Below are 20,138 nucleotides of genomic sequence, written 5' to 3' on the forward strand. Positions count from 1 at the left end.
TCACAATTTTACAATGGAATACTTACAATAAAAGTGGAGCAAATACCTCATTAACGGGAACTATTTTTCACATTAAATGAGGCTATAGGCAAGCCGAGAGTTTGAGCATCAAAAGAGGATAACAACAAGCCGCTTTCTCCGCCTGATTCTAAGACCTTTCTTATCAAGCCCAGCTACTAAACAGCTATGGCAGGGCCGGAGGTTCGAAGAGCAGGCACCATATCTATTAGGCAGATAGCAGCTCCATCAGGAAGCGCATCGCATCACTGAGAACGGTCCACATGCAGCTGAGCTGCCCCCACTAGCCGGCATCTCGCTTTCATATCACTTTAGCTATTGCTCAGATAAGCCTCTCTTTTGTCTTCTTGTCAATGTGCTGTTTACAGTGCTTCCAAAAATGTCAGAGAAGACTCCAGCTGGATGGGGAATGAATGAAGGTGGGAGGTTAAAGTCATAGTTTTCCTGTGAGCACAAAACTTACATTAAATGGCTTTCACAGCCATCCTGTAATCTCGAAAAAATTATAACTCTAAAAATTAAATATAAGTGTACCTGGAAGTAGGGATGCACGATAACACATCTCAATATAATCGCGATTATGTGGCGCATGCACAGTAATCAACAAGTATACATTCAGTGTATCTTTATGTTTATTAAATTCGGGTAGTGGAGCACGCCAGGGGCTACTGTTTTGATATGGAAGCGATAAGCACTGAAGCGGCAGTGAAGAAAGGTACAGCTTAGAAGCCACAACATCTTTTTGGTAAAGGAGATACTGTGGATAAACAAGGTAGAAAAAATTGGTGGTGTGATGGTACTTTTTGCAGGTTAAAGTCAGATACGTTATATAAACATGAGGATACGTCAAATCCATACATAATACTCGTTGCATGCCCAGATTCAAGACCCCCTTGTGATCTTTTGGACATCACAAAACAGCTCTCATTAATATTTTAGGCATTCAACTAACCTGCTTACCAAATTGTGGGAATAAATAAACGTTCATATAATGCTGAAAAGCCAGCGTTTGGACAAATGATTAGGCCAGTCATCTAAAGGACTGGTGATTATTGCGCATGCGCCATATATTTGTGATGTGATATCATGCAGCCCTACCTGGAAGTAAGGTTAACATTGAGCAGCACACCAATAACTGATATAAATAATGCAGAGAACAATCTATGGCTAAAGCCAGGCTTGGCAATCAGACTGCAACAGATCAACTTGATACAGGTTACCCAACACTGTTGAGAATAGTCAGAGATTTCACACAGTCACTGTTTTAGTGATCCAAACGGATCCTACAGCTGATACTACAGCTAAAGCTGACCTTAAGTGATAATCAAATAATGATTACAAAAGAATCATGGAGAGCTTCATCTGAATGCAGCCCACTGTGAAAATGAAGTTAAATGACTCTTAGAGAAAAATATAATTCCAATTTGCACTATGTGTATATTTCACACGAAAAACCACAGCATCTGTACATAAAAATTACCCAATGGTCTGCATGTTATTCTTTCATTACTATAATACAAAAACATATTCCTGTTCTTGGCTGGTTTATTATTGATGAAATTTTTAATATACTTGTCCCAGAGTAGAGGCCATGAAATCTCCAGACGCTGGAGCTCAGTAGAAGATTGGGTTAATCCTTGAGTCACTACTGTCAACCACCACTCTATAAGAGATCTCTCCTCAAACGCTGACATTCACTGTAGTAATCTCAACCCTAATTTAAAAAGGCGTAACAATTACAACTACACATGCAAACTTAAACTCTGTATATGAAATCACCAAGGAGCGTGAGAACACGTCAAACCAATTCTTTTGTTAGTTAAAACTCTAAATTGTCCATTTATGACACAGGTTACAATACAGCAAAACCTCAAACAGGATTCCATATTACCAGGTGCACTGGGAGGGTCTTTTTTCAGAAGTACCTGCTTTTCAGCCTCAAGCGAACATGCCGGCTCTCTCAGGCAAATCACTTCCCCTTGCCTGTCAGCACCAGGCTTCCCCTGCCAATTTAACGGCACTAATTTAAGTGTCGTATCAAATTACCTGCAAATTCAGGGCTTGTAACAGTGCTTCATCTAGGCTGGGGTTCTTTCACCTATGACTAAATTATTTACATTTCCGCTGCACAGTTTAGGTCGTTTGGGTCCAGCGGCCGAGGCCTTTGGAAAGGGAGTGTCTGGGTCGGGGAGGCACATCCGAGGGCAACTTTGTTCTTTTGGGCGTCCGGAAACCACCCGAGGCAGGGATCATGTATCCTGGCGGAGACTCCTTCACAAGAAATGCATGGCATTTCCTCGGGCTCCAGAGTGCTCCAGCCCCCACTTCTCACATGCCCCCACCCCCAGGGAGAAACAGCAGTAAGAAGAGACTGACTGGCAAATTAAGGCCAATGTGGTTCAGCCAGAGGAAACTGCCTTTCACTCCCACGCTGATTAATCGGGTCTCTGCTGCCATGCATGTCAGTCACAAACCGTCACCGTGTCGCTATTTTCATTCTTTGGCTTTTAAACATTTGTGGAGAAAGTCAACATTGAGCTGAGCACTGCTCCTTCCCCAGGTAAAATATGACAAATGCCATCGGAGCAGCTTCATGCTTACACTGGTAGTTTGTCAGACACTGAGCCCCTAATGAACAAACCCTTTCCAAATAGGCAGAGCACACCTGCAGGCTGCCTAACAAAATGCCAGGCATGCTCTCCAGGGAAATATGACAAACTATTTAAGAGCTATTTTTAATAAAACGTGATGGTATGGTTTTAAAATAGACGTACCGTTTCCATTTGGAGATTTTACCCTGCTGTTTGTTATCTGGCACAGGAACTCATGTGTACACAGAATGTATAAATTGACATTCTCTCCAGGTAACGTGCAGGTCAAAATGATCCAGCTATACAGTTACACATCACGCATTTTAAGTAGGTTAACTGTCAGAACTAAATCAGATGTAAATGAGGGGTGTGATTGCATGTGTAGGTTGTTTGAAACCCTGAAAGACAAGACAGACAGTTGTGGTTTTTTGACATTCCTTTGCGACAGTGTTCAACAGACCCATTATACTTTTTCTGCAGATTCAGTATAACCTGCATTCCAGGCATGTCTGCTACAAAGGCAAGACAGATCACAGCTGAACTTGTCTGGGGATTTTCCCCTGTCCTTAAATGCCCCTTGAATGAAAACTTAATTGCCAATGGCTGTACAGCTGTATATTAAATTTTCATTTAATTTGTTTTTCTTAAATTGCTCATCTAACAAAGATCTTATTCTCTTTACAGTTGATTCTGGAATATTATCAAAAAAAGATGGAAGGCATTCAACGTGCGCCTCTGTCACCACGGATAAAACCAAGGAGTGTCCATTAATGATGCTCAAATCTGTTAAAAGGAATGGTGCTGTTTTCTTTCAGATGTTTCAGAGAGTGTAGAAATTATCATAGAACTGTAGCTGTGTTCCAAGCCTAAGAGTGACTGGCTAAGCCAACATGCTGTTATAGTAGAGGTGTTGCTAACCTACTTCTTTGTTATCAGGATGACTTTAAAAAAAATAAACTTTAAAAATGTTATGGCTGACAGTCTTTTACACCAACATCTCAGAATAACAAGCAAGTTAGTAGGTCGCATAACTATAATTTTTCTTGTGTATTTCAAGCAAAACGTACGTTGAAAATCTTGGTTAAGAAGTCAACATCAGGATATGGACAACTTTCACTGCTAAAATGGTCCTAATAGAGGGTTTCATGAGTGTCTCTTTCAACATCAGCATCAGTACACTTAGATGTACAACTATACCTTTAACATTGAATGTCTTTTGGGTGTGCCACAGATCATTGTCTCAGCAACCAGCCGCACTTATGTGGTGACAATGGAATCTTGCATTTCTGGCAGTAACATTTAAACTTTTCAGTGCCATTAATTTTGCATTTTTAATAATGAGTACAAAAAGTAGTGTTCCTGGTGCATACAGCAGACATTTTGTACATACCGGGGCACAATTTAGATTGTTTGTATATTACACAAAGGGGTCTAGATGGGAAATGACAAAGCAATTTTATATGCCAATAATACAGTACTGCACAAACTGGCAAAAAAGAGACTTTTTATGTAATTGTTCAGCTAGCAGACTGGTATAGGTTATGGTTAGGGGTGCACAAGTATTATTCACAAATTTTCACATTCGCAGAGATCTTCCACCCCTAACAATCACAAGTGTGAAGGGGTTACTGTACGTGGCTAGGCACAATTTCTCAGATAAACTAACAAGTTAATCTACTGAGAGCTGGAGTTGGGGGACAGAATTGACCAAATTGAGACCCTGTATCTTAACCATTCATGATGCCCTAAGGCTTTACTGCTCCACTTGTACCATAAGCAAGATTTTTCTCCCTGCACACAATATAGTACTAAGCGTCAGTGTGTCCACTATACATCCAGCACCAGTTAATGTGGCAAAACGTGGAAATGAATCAGCTTTGTCTCCGATAAAGCTTCTCAGCATTTTACCAGGCATTTCCGCTTCGCTGGACAACACATTACTCACGCTGCTTAAATGCACGTCATCCATGGCCTGGTGTGTTATGACCTTTCGGCTGTAGGCACACTCACAAATTTCATGGTGGCATATTTGCTTTGTTAATATACCTTCAGAATCAACACTGTCCCTGATCTCCAACGTTTGCGGGTATAAATTTCCAACATCCCTTCTTGCAAAAAAAATGCAAGATTATGCAGTAATACAAAAGGCATAGGAAAATGTATCCTTTAAGAGAACATTTCAGCAATCCTTCCACTTACATACAACAGGCTTCGTCAAGAACTAGAGATACTAAATTCAAAATCTTTTTTCAATTTTCTATCTGGAGGAAAAATATGTTTATAACCTTTGAGATGGAAGCTGTAACATATCCCTGGTTGAAAGGTCCAGACATTAGCAGTCCTTTCTTGACTCGGCTATTTCAGCTTCAATATTGACATTAAACACAAATGGAGGCACTGGAGTCAAACACAAGGATCTTCACGATCTATAAAAGTATTCCAGTTTAATGCTACTTATAAAAACATGAACGCAGTTTTGCTTTATTGCTTACATTGGCCAATAAGGACACAGCTGCGCTTCGACAAACAATATTACATTTAGCGATATTTTAGGATGTTTCCATGGTGAAGGCGCCATGCAAACAATGTGCTGGTTATGTAAGTGCTTACTTGCAGTATTGGGCTCTTTTGTGCTTTTCATTTTGTGTACGTGTGTCTGTACTTCTCTTTAATGCACAAAAACACTCCTATCAACCATTTCTTTCTGTCCAAAAAGAAGAAAAAAAAAGCTTGAAATCAGATCTCATTAGCCAACTGAATAGCAGTCCTTTAATAAGAAAGATTTATAATGGTGCTGGGCATTCCGTAACCATGGTGATGTACCATGTCAGGTTAAATGTCACAAACAAGATGGATGTTTTTTTATTTTTTTGTAGATTTTGCTTGCATAACTGAAAACTACATGCAACTCTCTTCAAGAACATCGGGCTTCATTTTTCACAACCAAAATACCAGGAAGCCCAGGTCAAGCTCACCTTTGCTAAACTACTGACCGCACAGGCTCATTTAGTATTTAATGTGCTTCCCCTTTCAGTGATTTTGACCTAATCGCACACACTCATACAGCCTTTCAGTGTTTTATGGGGGTGGGTATATAGCAGACCACAAAGGTCAGTAGCATGCAGTCAAAAGCTGCAGGGCTATAAATACGCATAGAATGCAAATTCAGAGTCAACTTCTGCTGTGGTCCACTGGGTTTCTCAACCCCAGGTTCCTATGTTACATGAAGACAAAACGTATGAACAGGAAAATTAACAAAAATGTGGGAAACGTTCAACAGCATCACAATTAACTAGCTATTTCAGAGTGATCCAGATTCACCTAAGTCATACTCTGCAGACTAATACAGTTAATAAATTACAATTTCAATTTAATTTTTCAATTATTTATAATGACTAAACATATCACCTTATTCCAAGTAATGAATAACACACTTGCTTCATTAGCCTTTACATTTTATCATTTACATTTTAGAGAAGGGAATAGAATTCGAATAACATCATGACGTTTGGACATCAACTTAAAAATGCCCCAGTAATTTAAAAAACCGATAAAAAAAACCCTTGACCTGCCAAGCAAGAGATGAGGCAGAGGTGACTGAGTCAAGACCCAAATAATCATATCTGACTCTAAGGTCGCACAAAGCAGCAAAGTCAAGTCAACTTCCCCGCAGACAGACCTCTCCTAACCTAGAGAGCAGGCTGACTTTGCAGCCTCAGCCAACCTTGCAAACATCAGCGCCGTGCCTTTCTGGTGACTCAGCAAAATGGCAGCACCCGACATTAGCGATCACTATACAGCGGGGGAAGGGCACCTCTCAGGCAGGGGGATGGGTCAAATGAATGCTACCCAACCAAATGCTACTGTTTATTCATGTAGCTGAGAAATGGTACATGTCTGTATTTATTTCCTGCTTTCTACATCGTGTGATGTGGGCTATATCTTTTCTCTACTTTTCCTCCAAGTTCCTACACATTTCATCCTACTTCTGGACAATGTTTTTGTCTGAGGGCAAATAAAAATGATTTGGCCTGCTCATTTTGCTGAGTAATAATTTTCCCCTCCATTCCCCATTCCTCCACTCCTGTAATCATTTCCCAGCAGCTGCGTCTCACTCCACTGCAGCCACCTTGGGGTATTCACTCTGATAAATGTCTCAAGTGCTGCATCCAGCATGCCCAATTTCCTGATCGAATGTCTTTTCTCAAACTCCCCAAGCCGCACTCTGTCAGTCACAAATGAAGCTAAATGGCACGGAGTGAAAGGGACAGGGTGAGGTGTCTGTTGGGTTTAAGGATTGCATCGTTTAGTGCCATCGGGGGTGAGGAGGTGGGCCACTTTTTCAGACCTCCACTCCAGTATACGACAGTTTCACTACATTTCCCTCTCCTGTATAAGGATCTCAGCGCATTCAGTAAACCACCATCACAACACCATTCAGGGGAAAGATAGACTCAGATAGCTATGCACAATGTATTGAAAAAGAAACAGTAGAATAACTTATTTATAGCCTGGATCTATCCATAAATTTTCTATAGCCGTTTGTCCAATGTAGGGTCATGGTGGTTCGGAGCCTACTCTGGAAGTAACAGGAGCAAGGCATGGAATTATATATGATTTAAAAAACTATATATCTATTTCTAGCTAATTTCTATAAAAAAGAGATTTCTTAAAACATATCAACAAATAAACCAATCTGTTTGATAATAAATTCAAAATTTATTTTCAGAAAATTGTGGGGGAGGGGGCGTTGGAGCCAAAAGGACCTACTCGGTACATAGCCCTGTCAGGTTACAGGGTTTATACATCCGTTACAAGAGGAGAACCCATTCACATGCAGGCAGAAAACACACAGCTTGACATTTACCCTAAGTCCAGTATCAAATGTATGGTGATCCATCTAATGAGCAACAGGCAAATTTCTTTCCAATGGCTATATTTGACTCACCCAGATGGCAATGTTGTTAGGGATAATTGGCAACATGTCCAAATCAGGTTTGGTAATATTAATTTGCGTGAGAAGTGCAATGATGGATTACAACATGTTCTTGAAGGCAAGTAATCGATTATGTAATTAACTAGGGATGGGCCGATCCACATTGTTTTCAGTTCTGATCCGATTCCGATCAACTGCCAGTACCATTACAGATTCCTATACAAGAGCTCGTTTTACTTAGCATAGCAGCCCCTCGTGTATCTCAAGCTGTAGAAAGTAAACAAAGTTACCCATGCCAGCGACTCCCAAATTATACATTGCTTTTTTTCATATTGCATGCGTTGTCTCACATAATTGTGTGCGCTTTGTTTAGTGGGATATTCCACTAAATGCTACTCCGACACCTCAAAACTTACAAAGACTGCAAATGGCCAAGCTACTAGTTGTTGTTAAAAGTGTAAGATACTTCAAGATTCCAGATTGTCACAGTCTTTTCTGATGATCTTATGCTCCTCATACTGTAAAGGGTATGCACATGAGGTCACGGCACTCACCACCACTGAGAGGCAGCCTGAGTGTTCAGCATGAATGCTGATAAAAAACAAATCTAAAATGGGAAAGAGCTGTCATGCGATTGATTGTACAAGTACATTTAACACAAAATAGGAGCTATATAGCTATATAACTATATAGGACAAACTGCAAAAACTAAATGAGTAAGTATCGGACATGGATCAGTCATGTATGGCCGATGCCCAATACATCAAAAAGGTCTGGATCGGCGCCGATACCGATTCGAATATTGGATCGGTGCATCTCTATAATTAAAGAAAAAACAATGTTTATGAAAAGTTGACCCTCATTTGTTAGATAGTATAATTTCTATAAAAAAGAGAGTTATTGAAACATATCAAGAACTGCTCTTAAATGGTTATTAGCAGGGATGGACCTAACTGGTACACAAGTACGCATTCACCTTTAAAAACGATACGTGAGACAATCAATTGTTTGTAAAAGCGCAAATGCGTACTTATTTTATGTGGATTTGCACTGCTATGACAAGAAAATACATTGCATTTTAACCTGTATACCGCAAATGAAGTATAGTTAGCATAGAAAGATTAAAATGCAATATATTTTGTCTTCATATCAGCGCAAATGCACAGTACGCATTTACACTGTTACCACAATCAATTGTCGCACGTGTTGTTTTTAAAGGTGAATCCGTACTTGCATACCAGTTATGTCCATCCCTGGTTATAAGTTTATTGTTAGTTATTTCTTTAAGAGAAAGAGCATTACTGTTTTGTTTTCACACATGCTAGACAACCAAGAAGTGGCAAAGCTCTATGTGACAGAGCAAACCTGCTGCCCATCAGAAAAAATTACAAAAGAATAAATGGTCTCTATTGTTTTTCTTGTAATTGTAATGCTCAGGGTGAACCTGCAGACAAAACCACACCCCAAAGAATGCTTTTCTTCCAAACACCCCAAGGGTGATTTATAGACCTTAGTCAATGGATAATAAACAGTTTGGTGTTATACTTGAAGGGTTCATTCATTTGTATGTAGACTTGCCAAGAATATCCTTAGATGCAATCTCAAATAAAAACAAAACAGTATAGCTCATGATTATGAATGATTTAATTTCTCTATTGAGTCACTTTATAATGTATTAAGATTTCATGCAAGCATTCACCTACCTGTATTTCTAAGCTATTACAAGGATTTGGTTCTATGTCATTTTTCATGTTATTTTACTTATTTTAAAGTGTAGAAATAGATAGAATGTGAGCAGGGACCATAAGAGGCAAGACTCCAACATTGACATGAAAGCAGGAAGATGTAATTGGCTCAGCGGCAAAGGGGGTTCAGCTGTCTCACATTGCCATGGCACCCATGTTGCTGCCTTATGTTGGTGACAATCGATGGTTGGTCTGAATGGTCATCTTTCAACAGGCAATTTGAATTACGCGGTTCACACACAACAAAACAGCAACTATTGGAAAAAGAAAGGAATGCTGTAACCACAAAAGACATAAAAGTGTATAAAGGATTTTATGGGATGTTACCCATTGTATCCATATTACAATACATGTAAAACCTATAATTAATGTAAAAAGAACCTAGTTTCTTAAGGCATTACACACCTTTTCATCAGCACAGGACAAAAAGGATTCGGGTAAAAATATCTGACCCAGCAAAAGCAACCATTTAAGCAAGATCTTAATACACTTTCTCATATCCTTTATGGCTTTGAAGATCCACTATGGATATACAGAAAAGTGTATTTTATGGCCCATATCACTATGATATGTTGAGCAAAAAGCATCTGTCAGGTACCCCTCTGTAGAAGCATGGTACTCTTTTCTGGTTAGTGTTTAAGGTTGACATAAAAAGAAACATTCAACAGATAGAGCACTAGACGTATTCCTGAATTTCCTGGGCCATTAACTAACCAGAGCTTCCTCTTTCACTAGAGAAAAATGAGCCATGACACTGACAGAAGCTTAAATAGCAGCTCCACGAATGACAAATCTGACCTTATCCGTCATGCTACATACCGCAAATGTTACCATTAGACATTACATTACATTTTGGAAGAGTTCAATTCTAGAGTGTAATGACAAAAAAAGCAGGAAAAATAAAAGGCATTTCCAGTCTCTCAATATTTCAGACCAAAACACAAGACAAATTGTAGTGCTTAATTAGAACAAATAGACTACATTAATTATGATTAATGCTACATACCACTATAAACATTTTTGCTAAACTGTGACATGAAATGACGGCGGTGCACATTAAAACACCTTGTGCTAGAACAAAATGCTGCTCATTGGTAAGGATGGTACATTTAAAAAATTCCACCATATTATTTACAGTACAACTGAATGCATGATTGCAGACCAAAGAAATGCGCGACAAACATAATCTCTTTGAATTACCAATGAATGGCAGAGTAAATAATGATAAAAGATTAGCTATTTGCACACTTGCTACATACATGCCTTGATCGAAGCATCTTTGATCTATGATGCAGATGATATTATGTTGGGTTACTACCAGAAGATTCAAAATTTGCCTAGAAAGGGTAGGCCATCTCAAAGGACCATAATTTCATCCAGATTTTGAAAAAGGTTTTTACGCTACCTTCAACAAAATAAAAACAGCTTAAGATATATCCTTCCAGATCAATGTAATTGTTGAAAATGTCATCAGTCTTACTCATCGTAAGTGATCGGTTGTTATTTAGATTAAGTATGTAAACATGGGCTTGTATCTTTCTAAATTAGCCTCACTCTCTCTACCTCTTCAACACTTTAGTATTTACCATGGAATGTGTAATCATTTGAAGCTGAGCTTGCCAAATTAAACACAAGCACTACTAAGCAGGATTTAACTACAGACATTCTGGACTTGTGATTTTAACATCTCAAGAGGGCACAGAGAGTCACATGCTGTGAATAATTACGGTCATTTTTTGAGTGACATAAGCATGCATCTGGAGAAAAGGACTTGTATCTAAAAAGAAGTTCAAAACCATAAAATGCCAAAATACCAAAAACGGGAATTTACAGATACATATTTTTTATAATATCAAAATTCTGCTGATGAGTGACTATATTCATAATACATGACTCATTGTTTTCATTTTGCTTTATTCTTTTGAATAAACTTCATATGGATATTAATAATATGTTCACTTGCTGGATGTTTAAATATTTAAAAAATCATTAACATCTGTTTACTTAATATACATCTCCAAGGTGCAAACATTACATATGACTCACATTAATCTTTTAATGCTCAGACAGCAGTTCTCATACTTGCATTAACCTGGTCCAACTCCGCAACAATACTAGCCAAAATGGCTGAACACTAGTTCATATATTCAAATACTGCTAATGTGAGCTAATGCAATTTTTTAAGGAGGACATTTTCACCTTTGAACAAAAACAACACTATGAATACCCCCCCCCCCCCCCCCTCGCTTCCCATAAGTATTTGACTCTAGTAGATTCAACATGAAGGATGCAATTCCCCTCTTTCAGTTAAACACTGCAATGAAGTCCCTTGCAAATAATAAGGAGCCAATTGCTGCAAATGGCAGGTGAAAGACAACAGTTATTTCTGCCACAAATCACAAACAAACTACCCCAGTTAAGAACACAATTTAGCTTCTTTTTAGTCTGCAAACACCACATATAACCCTCAACGTGAAAGGGAACAAAGAAATCCCCCACCCAAAACTGGGGATCTCATATTCAAGAAAAAAAAAACAGAAAATACTATCAGTTAGTCTGAGCAAAATATTAATAAATTCAAATGTGAGAATATTACACAAAAATTACTGGAACCATAAAATGACATGAATATGTACCATCAGCATTAAAAATAAAATGGTTATTGAAATGAACTGAGCAAAATAAGTGCTAATTACAATATCAGACAGCTTCATAGAAAATACCTTGCTAGACTGAAATGACACGTATGTTTTAAATTGTTTTACCATATATATAACAGAGTTCGTCACCAACATGATTACATATTGTCAGGCAGAACTGGTACTTATTCTAGCCCTGTAATGTGAGCTGTCATAAACACTATTAAAACTGTCACACAGGAAGACAGGAGAAGTGCCACGTTACTGGGGGCTTTCCTAATTCAAATATACTCCCTAAATTTTGTGTCCACACCCACACCCACACACACACACACACACACACACACACACACACACACACACCAGAAAACCAAAGGGTGTCTACCACAGACAAAACAGATAACACAAGGGAGTGTGCATGCTACACTTGGCTAGCATAGATGCTGATTGCTTACTTCAGAAACTATGACTAGGAGAAGAAAGTCAAAAAAAATCAATGAGGAATGACACTGCACTCCATCATCAAGATTATATATATTTTTCTAATCACTTGGGCGTATTGTTTTACATGTAAGTGGAAGAATTTTCTGTGCACCATTAATGGCTACCCATGCAGGCTAGCAATTCTTGGAAAACTATAGCCCAATAAGTTACTGATAAATGATTATTGGTGAATATCCACAGTATACCGACCCAATACATTATAATCCAATTAATGTCTAACATATTACAAAACAAATACATATTTACAGAGGAATGATTAATTTATTTCTGAAAAATCCACACTCATGTTGGCTCTCTTCATTAGAAAATATTTCTGTTTTTCATTTTGAACATTTTAAAAGAAGGTGAGGTAAACTCATGAGCCTGAGGTGATGTACAAAATTATGCCCTTATTAAAAGTACAACACTTTGTAATAACCAGGAATCACTTTGCCTATTGCTTTGTTTTTTCTCCCCCATTCTCATTCGGTGGCCTGGTTTTCATCTCCTTCCTCATGAGGGCCCTAATTGTGATTTAAATAAATTATAAGGCCCTCCTATTAAAGCACATCAGATCTTGAACTTGGTCTTCAGCTTGTTGAGGATATCTTGGTTCATGCCATAGAAACCCAACGTAGGCTGCCTTCATGAAATTCTCAGTTTGTGCCAATTTATATATCCTACCTCCTTTCCCTCCCCCACGGCCTTGCTCTATTTATGGAAACCACAAGGCATTCCTGTTTTTTCCCTCCTTAAAAGGGAAGCATTTCCTCAAATATCGAGTTGCTAAATTGAGTTTCCCATCTAAATTATCGGCATTTAATGTTTCTAGTAGATCGTTCATCTTTTTTTTCCTGTCACCCAATATTCTCTGTTGATGACCGAACATAACTTTAAAAAAAAAGTGGTAAAAGCCAGAAAATTTCTGGATTTAGAAGGTGAGTTGCATTCTTGTTGCATCACCGTGTGGTCAATGTTCACTTTCTGCATCTAAGTGGCAAGTAGAGAAAATTGGTTGTTATAAATAGCTATGATACAATGTAAGAAATTTTATGGAGAAATGTTATGGTTATGGACAATTAATCTGCCCAGGAGACAAGCAGGGAGTATTGAGGTATAACACTAAATTCTAAATAAATATTTTTTAAAAAGTAAAATTTAAAAATAACCCACATCTTAGGTTAACTACAAATATAAAAACAAGTTCATACATTTGTGTACAAAATTATATCTCAATAGCTTTCAGGTATAACAAACAACCAACCCAACCAAAATTTATAAACACTGATATTCAGATCAATGAGTCCTGTTAATATCCAGCTCATAAAAGACACAAAGCCAGAAGACGGTATACAGAACCTAGATTTTGTTACTTATTAAAGTCCAATGTCCATTTTCAAACAAGACAGAGCTTCGATTCAAAATCTCTCACGTAACTAAAGAATTTCCTATAATTCATTCATCAGTGACAATTTCAACCCTCTGGCTCTGTATACATACTAAGGCTACTCTTATCCAGCCCAAATAAAAACAGTAAGGGATTTCCCAAGAAAAGGCCAGCCATGACTGAATCGGAGTGAGCTTCTAAAACTAGCTGGTCATTTCCACTTATTGTTAGTGCTTGGAAAAAAAAATCTGAACAAAATCCAGGCACAAAACAAATAGCATACAAAGGCATTTCACAAAACCAAGCTCTGTCCATGTACTAATTTGATAAGTACTTTAACCTTGATCCATCATGAATTCTAGGGGCATTTAGACAAGGGTTCAGCCCATAGGTTGTTCTGCTGCCAAAGTGTATTTCAGTAAGTGTGCAAAACTAGTTTCTCAAAATACCAAAAACTGGCCTATGGTCAGTAACTTCAGTAATTTGCAGTCTGTTCTGCTAAGATACAAAAAAGTGCAGCTTCACTGTTATAATACAGCCCAGACTTAGTTTTTAAGGTAAGTATTTTTTAAATAGACTATTAATGGGCAATTCCATAAACAAAAACACAACATAGCCTGGATCTTCTTTGTCATGAAACACCACTTGTGCTGTTAGCTAAAAACAACTTACACTGAGTATCAAAGCTACTATGTATCAAAGCTGCAAAGTTTTAAATAATGTGTTGATTTCTGGTGCCAAAAGGTACACAGAGATAAAGAACACATTTTTTAATACATCAAGGTATAGGAACATTTTAAATGTGTAAAAGTGTAGTATGTACACACAAAGAAAAACTTAAATGAGCAAAATCCACAAAATCTTTTTCCTCCGCATGTAGATACCTAATGCTCAAACTACACTAGCAAGCAGATTTAACCACAGATAAGTGGATCTTACTCACCCTTGTTTAAAATGGTCAGTTTGACAATGCTAATACTCTGTGCCCAACAATAATCCCAATAATCAGTACATTTAACCAAATGTACTGGAGCCTGCATAAGGTTCCCTTCAATATCAGTGGATTTGACGGCCCCTTGTGTACAATCACTTTACGTTAAAATCACTTTAAATTCATCAGCCAGTCAAGGTACATAAAATTATCACTCTTCGGTAATGCATGCAGTTGCACATGCAACTATCGTACAGAGGCATATGAGAGGACTAGACCCTTGCTAATTATGAGATAATGGATAATAAGTCACAAATAACAAATGCAAATTGAATTTTGCATTTGTCTAAAGCATCAATGGAAAACCTCACACATGACTGGCCAGTCAGAGTCAAACACATTCTTCCTACTCTTCATATATCTTTGGTCCAGTGTGATACTTCCACCTCACATTTTCAGAAATTTCCTGCAACTGACCTACTTTAACACTGATGGCTAACATTATTCAAATATTCTCCACGAGAAGTTATTTTTACTTTTTTGACATAATAAGGTTCTTGATATTTAAAGAAAAATGCAAATAAACAATTTCCCCTTCAGTGCATGAAATGAGTAAATGTGATGAAAGTGACAATTAATTTTGCTTCTTAATCAAATACATTTTTTATTAAGTATAATAATATTGCTTAGCATCAGATCTTTGTGTACATCACTTTCTAAAAAGAAAAGAAAAACATCTGGACACAAGCTTCTGGTTCAGAAAGCATGGTACATGTGGTTTCTGCATTTCAGGGGAAAACTGAATAAGTCCCTTTAAGACGCGAGGCACCCAAAAGTGCTTGGCTCTTACTCAACACGTCCCCATATTACCATTTCCAAAATCCATTGAAAAATACATTGTATTAGTGTGTCTGCCAAGGACACCTGACTAACAGAAAGGAAGATCAAGGCAGAACCAGCATTCAACACATCTGCATTACGCAACGAGCATGCAATGTTTCATGGGGTCAACCCTAATGGGAGAACCCAGAGTCTCTCAACACCTTGGAAAGACAGCTTGTTTATCCTGATGAAATATGTCTCAACATCGTTCAGGTTTTACCACTGATAAATTGGACTGATATTTTACAAAATGGTATTTCAACTGTCTGATATATAATGTAAAAGAATGACAAGAGTGACAAGAATTAAAATTTTCATTGAGAGCATTTGGTAAACAATACATTTTATTCCAATCATTAACATACAGATTCAACAATGAATCTGCAAAGGACAAGCAGTGAATCAGGAATCACTGTTTAGATATTTATGCAGACACCAAATGATCTTTTCCAAAATAAATCCAAAAGAGTTCCTTAGTATTCTCAATAAAATGTTTTGGGTTTTTCAAGCACAAATTTACAATTAAAGAATGCCTGGTTTCCTAATGTTTTCAGTGTGTTACAATCTGACAAAGGGCATTATTAGGCTCACCCTAGATATCCGACAAGCTAATGCAATACGTACATCCACCTTTGGTGTCAATTTGCTTGGTTCACTGCGTGGCATGTGACGACACCGGGGAGGTAAATATTTTATGACCCTTTGTACCTTTATAACGTCTAGAAAGCAGATATGGAGACTATACCCACACGGTGCCAAACAAGGGGTGCAGCAGCCTAAAAATAAGTATTGAAACAACCAAATGAATGCCTGTAAAACCCCTCCCGATATAGCACAAACAGTCACAGCTCTCACTTTGCCTCCCCCTCCCCCACTCTCGCATACACCGTCTAGCAGCAGAATTACATAACTGTGCCTGCTGTAATTGGAGAAAGTGTAGAAGGCAGAGATCAATAATTCAGAATCAAGATACCTTTCTCTACCTGGGGCATACTGAAGACAATCACGTTAGCAAACGAGCCAGTTCAATTATATCACCAAGCAATTAAAAGGCCATTTAAATAAAACACAGCACTCTTAAAGCTAAAATAAAAGCTCATATACAAAAATGTGGGCGAATCTTACACTTGCCTTATACCAAAACACAACAAAATTGGTTAAAATTGCATGACCTTAACCAACATTGCACCAAATTTAATGTACAAAATGTAATAACAATAATGGTTGTTGTTGTGACTCTGCAGGTAATGAAACATCAGTTCTATTTTGGAAATTTGCTCCTAAGTCTCAAAGGCAAACATTAGCATCCCTTGTACTACTGGAAAACAATTAATCAAATGTATGTTATTAGTAATACTTGTGCCTTTAACAGAACAATTATGGGGGAGGGACACACTAATACTTCACTAAAGAATGAACAATGGAGAGCACTGTAAGTTTTGAATTTCTTTAGGCATTACAAGAATTTCAAGCTGAGTTATGTGAAGTAGCATGAATGTACAGAAATTTCTATTTAACACAACTGAAAGACCTATTCAAGCTGCATAAATTGCTCAAATTCATTTCAAGAAAAACATGACAATCAGGAATGCTGTCCCAATGTCACTGTCAATGAGTGTAAAATACCTTGGCTTTGAGTCTGGCATCCCCTCCCCCACGCTCTGAGCTGGGGCACCGGCATATTGCTGTTGTATGCCACAGTCATACGTTTCTGTAACATCAGCCCCCCAGATCCCACCAAAATTGGAGGGAAAGCATGTGAAGTGGACTTCCAAGCTACTCCAAAGGAATGGAGGGCTTCCATCTCATCTTACAACATGACCCAGTCATCCAGTGAAGGCTGTCTCCATGAACGCACTGCCCCATGCCCTATTAGGCTAAATTATGCCACAACATCACACATGCTGGTTTACCAGCTAACTGGCCACTTTTGTTATTGTTGTTGTTGGTGTTGATGATGCTGCTGCTTCTTCTGCTTCCCCTACTGGTGTTAATGTAGGTTATACAACATAACCCATGCCTTATATAAAGCACATTAGTTTGCGAAGGGAGCAATTAGATGGCTGGTCAACTACATTAAATGTTATGATCAAGTCGAGATTACTGCAGAGAGAAAACACAGAAGCACGCATACATATACATATACACACACACACACACACACACGCGCACACACGCACACACACACGCACACACACACACACACACAGGCGGCCCATCCCCCACCCCAGTCACTTATACAGTAACGTTATTCTCCTCACATCCCTGTCAACAGCAAGGTACGCTCACTCTAATCACGCAGTAAACACACCTTTAATACACTGTAATGCGTGTCCTTTTAATCCCCCACCCCCCACCTCACGAGGGAAAAAAAATATTAAATACAAAACGCAGAGCCCTTACTTTAAAATCCCGATCACACCAGGGGTGTCTTCTTCGCTGTCGCTTGTGTGGAATTTCCTCCTCAACTATTTTTTTAACATGAAAGCAAATAACGCGTTATGAACCCCAGTTGATGGCGCTGGACCGGTAGTTAAATTCCCAGATAAGCGCGGCGTCGTTCAGAGATAATTCGTAGCTTTTTCAAAAAATTAATAATAATTAAAAAAAGAGCTACAAAATAGATATAGAGGAGAAATTGAGGAACATTGTAAGGCTGTTAGCAAGTAGAGAAAGAGCCAAACGGTTCAGGAGCAGCCAACGGCTTCAGACACTCAAACACAGAAGGGGTGACTCTCCAGGCGGAAATGGGCAGGCGAGCAGGCTGGGAAGCCGCGTGTCTGCGCGCCGCGCTCGCGCTCACCGTACGGGCGCACGCGTTAACCAGTCTATTGCTCTCATTATTGGTCAAACCGCGTATTTATCTTAACAACTGCACTTCTGCATATAGGCAGAAAAACATGCAGGCACGTCGACATGTCTCACAGCAAATGCGACATTTCAGGAGGTCGTAGTGGATTTTTTTTTTTTTGGGGGGGGGAAGGGTTGTTTGTTTAAATTGAGGATTTTCATTAATTTATTTATAGTAATTTGTCTGTTTTGCTGTTGTAGTTATTGTGCTTCCATATTCTACACATACCCAATGCACATATAATACACATACAATTCTATGAATACATCTGCATTGTTATTTCAAGGTGATGAGTCAAAAATCTAGGGACTATTGTGTTCAAATGTATAAATCCCCGCAGTTACCCTGACCAGGATAACCAGTTATTAGGTGAATGCTGCAAACATTTTCCAATGATCACCGAAACGTTTCACTTCCTTTAAAATATAATAAAATATATCTGTACTATTTTTTGTGTTACATTTTCTGTTATTGGATGCCTACCTATTTGGAGATATTCAACACTCAAGGCACAATGTTTCAAAAATCGCTATATACCCTGACATGGTTTCTAGGGATCAAATGAGAAGCTAATTACCAAATTGTCCCATAAGCCTTACGTATGGAACTGCATGTAAGGCTAAACAATTAAAACAGTGACTCATGCTGTCACAAGCTACTTGGGGGCTTCATTATTGCCAACATGGCTAAATTGTCTTTGGCATAAAAATTGCTTTCATGTAGAAATGTATTAGTTCTGTAATACAGAAGAAGAAAATGACTTTCAAGTGTTGATACTATTGCTGTAACCCTTGTCAGAAATAGTTGTTGTGATTTCTTGTGTTGAAAGAGCAAGTAATGTGTTTGGCCAAATGGAAGATTCTGGAGACACAGGCATATGAAAGCCCATAAACCTCCACACCTGGGATACAAATAGATATCATAGTGTCTTCTACAAGAAAAAAAAAAAAAAAAAGGAGAAGCGAGGAAGCGATGGGAACAGGAATCCTGAGACTCTGTGGGGAAGGGAGCATCTTTATAAGCACAGGGTGATGTGGGGTGACGGCGTCTTTGAAGACAAAACGGGCAGAGCAGCAGGAGCAACTGCTATGTGGCTTCTCAGAAGTCAGGAGGGAGCAGAAAAGGGACAGAAAGGACGCCCCAGTAAAGGTCCACTCCCATATCCACATTGGCACTGACAGTTCTTTTTAGGTAAGACTTTTCTGTATGCACACCTTAAAACAAAACAAAAAAAAAAACAGGTTTCTGTCTATTTTTACGGAGAGGGAAAAAAAGTCTTCCTTTGAGCCTCTTCTGCAGCATGGAGCTGTTTGGAAAGAGCCAGCAGGTCAGCAGAAATCTGCATTTATTGTGCCAGCTTGACTAGCAGAAGCAGAAGCGGGGGGCAGGAAATACTCCCTGTCAACATGTCCGTGTCTGTGTGTGTGTGGATTAGGGTTATATTACTTTGTGGGGACCAAATGTCCCCCACATTATAACAAAAACCTGTTATTTTGACGTTGTGGGGACCATTTTTCAGGTCCCCCGAAAGATCTGCGGATGTAATCACAAAAGTAAAAATGGCAAGTGTCTCGTATTTTGTTTGGTTACTTATGGTTAAGGTTAAGGTGGGTAGGGGTTAAGGGCGCCGTGACTGGGATTTGGATTTTCCCCATAGAAATGAATGGAAAGTCCC

At 38.6% G+C, this 20,138-nt stretch overlaps 1 protein-coding gene across 4 annotated transcripts in view; it reads right to left on the reverse strand.

Annotated features, from left to right (window-relative positions):
- The window catches only part of LOC111853568 (F-box-like/WD repeat-containing protein TBL1XR1), a 60,425-nt gene that overhangs the window by 31,757 nt on the left and 8,530 nt on the right, over positions 1-20,138 (reverse strand). For 3 of the 4 annotated variants that reach the window (XM_023830586.2, XM_023830590.2, XM_023830589.2), the window contains exon 1: positions 18,016-18,359. The exons of the other annotated variant lie outside the window; for it this stretch is intronic. The gene's annotated coding sequence lies outside the window, so the exon portion shown is untranslated. Of the gene's footprint in view, positions 1-18,015; positions 18,360-20,138 lie in introns of those variants that run through there. 4 annotated transcript variants of the gene reach the window in all.

This window comes from Paramormyrops kingsleyae, chromosome 21 (genome assembly GCF_048594095.1).
Source record: "Paramormyrops kingsleyae isolate MSU_618 chromosome 21, PKINGS_0.4, whole genome shotgun sequence".
Lineage (NCBI taxonomy): Eukaryota > Metazoa > Chordata > Actinopteri > Osteoglossiformes > Mormyridae > Paramormyrops > Paramormyrops kingsleyae.